We start from the raw sequence: 3,659 nt of genomic DNA, 5'->3' as shown, positions 1-3,659 counted from the left end.
AAATATCTCAGCAAATAATCTGAAAATACAAGAGTTGCAAGGGACTATTGTGAAATATAAAGATGTCCCCACTATTAATGAGTTCATCAAAGAGGCATTGGAGCTAAAATCCATTCTGTTGAAATAGCAAGATTTATTCTCCCAGAACATGTCCAATATCACCCCTTATTTGGATACCAGTGATCAATTAACAAATAAGGTAATTGATCAGAGAACTGGGTTTAATGACTGAAATACTAAGATCTCTAACTATATTGAATGTAAATAATCTGAAGAAGGAATAAGCATTCATATGCCAGAGATTGGAGAAACACATAAAGACATATTATTCACCAATTGGGATGCGCGGATCAAGCTGGCAGAATTGGCAGTAGCGAGAGCAGCAGGAGTGGAAAATAATATAATAAAGGCAGTCAATCATAACTTGCACACCACCAACTTGATAAAAGAAGGTGATCCAAAATCACTGCCAGATATGAAAGACTTGGATAAAAATTAGAAAGCAAAGATGAAAATCCAAAGAGATGCAATCACAAAATTATCAAAGACCAGCTGGGAGGCATATTGGCAATTTCTTGTCAAACCTCACAGCCAAATTCTGACACTGAATTGTTCACTCAATTCAATGCAAACAATGTTGCCACCTCTTACAAATTCCATCTTTGTAGGACAGATCAGAATGCAATTCGGAGCACCTCCTCAAGTAAAACTAATGTCAGCATATGTGATCTCAAGGAAAAGTTGGCAGATAACAAGACATCTTCATAACCTCAAGTCATCAAATTAATTTTATTTTTAGAGTTTGTTACTAGTTAAGAGGAAATTTTCCTGAAACATCCTCAAATATTTTGTATAATCTATTTTCAAACTTTAGTTAAATAGTATTTATACCTTTCTCATGCATTTATAGAACGGTCCACGATTTTATCAAAGGACATTTACAAAGAATGCACTTTCGTATGTTTGAATATTCCTTGATGAAATTATGGAACATGGTCATTACTTTTGAATAGAAAACTATTGTCTATTGTTGATGCACTTTTGTATGCTTGGAGAATAATTTGATTGAAGAAAGGAGTTGGCCTATGTCACTAGTCAAATGAGCAAAACCTCACACATATGGTACTTTTATCTTGCATGATTAGTTATATTTTACTAATTAGTGATAACATTTCATTTCATGAATTATATATGCAGTATGTTCTTTCTGTTATGTGTTAATTTTACTATTGTATAATACTTAGCTGAAAGTGTTTGATTTCATATATGATCATTAATTATATGTGATATAATTTCCACATTTCTTTAACTAACTATTTAGTCAAAGAAATTATCTTTATATGTTATCATCTCTGTTTAATACGTGAATGATCTTTATTATCGCGTACCAAAAAAAAAAAATTTTAGATAACATATCACACATAATTTTTTAGATATCATTATTCTTATTGCAATCACTTGAAAACCACCCATCATAATTTTCAAACCGACATTGGGAAACTAGTCCCATCATCTCCAGTTGGAGCCACCATACCAAGCGGAAAAAGACCTGCTTTCTAAAGTCCAGACTGGGTGGTTATCCCCCATGTTGGAGCAACACAAATCTGAGGCTTCAATAGAACCCAAAAATAGCTATACATGTAAGATCTAATTGATTATCATCATATCAGTCAAAAAGATAAATATATACTAATATCATTATCGAAGGATTTGCAACTAAAAGACAAGAATGGAAAAATCATTGGAGTTGTTGCCCTTGTTGGTTTCTTTAAAATGTGGTAGAGAAATATCTCTTTATGTTATGCCTTGAACATGAAAGCTATAGCCCCAATAGATCCCTCCCAGGCATCAAAACCTTGAGGATATTATTCTTCACTAGCTATACTTTGCCCATCTCAAAGGTTCAAATTTCAGCGACAATTTACTATCGGCTAGAACTTCAACCAATGGTTATGCACAAAGTATTCTCCAACTGAAAATCAATGTAAATCAGGAAAGAAAATAAATTGTCATGGAAACAAACAACAATGAAAAAGGAATAATGGAAAGAGGCCCACAATTCTAGAGTTGTCCTCTCGTTATGTACAACATGAGTTTGTACTCTCAAGTAGGGTCAGAAGTGATGTCCAGTTTGATATCTTCAAGATTAATTCTTCCCCATCCTCAATCATATAAACATAAATCAACTTTACCTTATGGGTAATTTAAAATTAAGCATGTGTGAGCTACTACATGTACAAAGAGGGAAATGTGAGGAGAACAACCACAAGACAACAATGGTAGAAAGTCTCAAAGGTGACAAAATATCACAGTAAAAATGGACATGCATGAACCAGGTGTTTTCTATAATCATATCAAACTCACCATGGGGAAAAGGTGGTGGATTAATAGAGATGCCAAAAATTGAGAAAACTACACCTGCTCAAGAATATGAGTTTGATTTACGGTGAATAGAATGATGACTGATGAATAGATTATTTTTTCATTGTATTGTCTTATGTAGAACTTTCATCAAATAAGGATATCTACTCCGAAGGACATGGTTATTAGAGTGTATGTGACTAGATGTTTACTTGAATTTTATTTTTGTGGTCAATGAAATAGATATGATGTCTTTAAAATTTCCAATTTCTCCAATGCATCTTCTAAGTCTCTTGCCTTTTGCTTGTCACTACAATCAAATAAAATCAAGGAAGACATCTCCACCATATCGTGTATTATTGCATAATGAAAATTATTACAAACATGAGTATGATGTGCAAGTTTTGATGAGGTTATGCTAGGAATGACCCTTGATACTGTTGTTAATATCTTGCAAAAATACCACTACAATGGCCTCACATTTGTAATTATTTGTGCTCAGGTTGATGCTGAAGAACATTGCACACAACTTCAAGGAAATAAATTAGTGCCATTGAGCCTGCAAGTGATGGTTGTTGATTTTTTCAGCCATATTGACTTGTCAAGAGCACTACATCCTATGATTAGGGTAGAGTGGTAGGTATGCACATAAATATTACTCATATAAGTAAAATATTCAAAATTAACTATAGGAATCTTAGAATTTAGTGCCTTGAAAATGCAATGTGTTATGAAACTAGCTCACAAAAAGATAGAAAAGATAGATGAACACCTTAAAAATCAGCCTCTTCAAGGGGGAAACCTCCTTTACATTACACAAATGAAAAATTCTTGGATGATACAAATGACAAGATCTCCTTTCTATATATAGGAATCTAAGGGGTCATAATATAATTATAGCTGACATAACAATAATATTATAAGGGCACAATAATAACAATAGTGGGCTTCTATGGGGCACAATAATAACAATATGGTGATTGCATGGGAAGAACAATATAATAAGGGGGTTGTACTAATAACAATAAGGGGTTACACTAGTAGTATAGGGACCTAACATGACCTTGTCCTCCAAAAAGTGTTGTCGTCAACGCTTGAGTAGTTCTTGATGCTTCTGTATAAAATTCTTGCCCTCCCATGTGGAATCTTCAGTGGGTAAGTTCTTACACTTGATGAGATACTTTGAAATTGATGGATTTCGTAGCTGTCGGGTTCTTTTTTCTATGACTGCTCCAGGCTCCTATATGATTTTTCCTTCCTTGTCAAGTTCTGGAAATATTGTTTGAACTGGGATCTTC

General features: G+C 33.6%; 1 pseudogene; it reads left to right on the top strand.

Moving 5' to 3' along the window:
* The first annotated feature begins 2,122 nt into the window (after positions 1–2,122).
* Positions 2,123–2,940, top strand: LOC149218859 (ATP-dependent Clp protease adapter protein CLPS1, chloroplastic-like; annotated as a pseudogene).
* Positions 2,941–3,659: the final 719 nt, after the last annotated feature.

Source organism: Pinus tabuliformis, chromosome Q (genome assembly GCF_031772625.1).
Source record: "Pinus tabuliformis cultivar Carrire ecotype Pingquan chromosome Q, CPIR1, whole genome shotgun sequence".
NCBI lineage: Eukaryota > Viridiplantae > Streptophyta > Pinopsida > Pinales > Pinaceae > Pinus > Pinus tabuliformis.
This window is presented reverse-complemented; position numbering and strand designations above follow the sequence as displayed.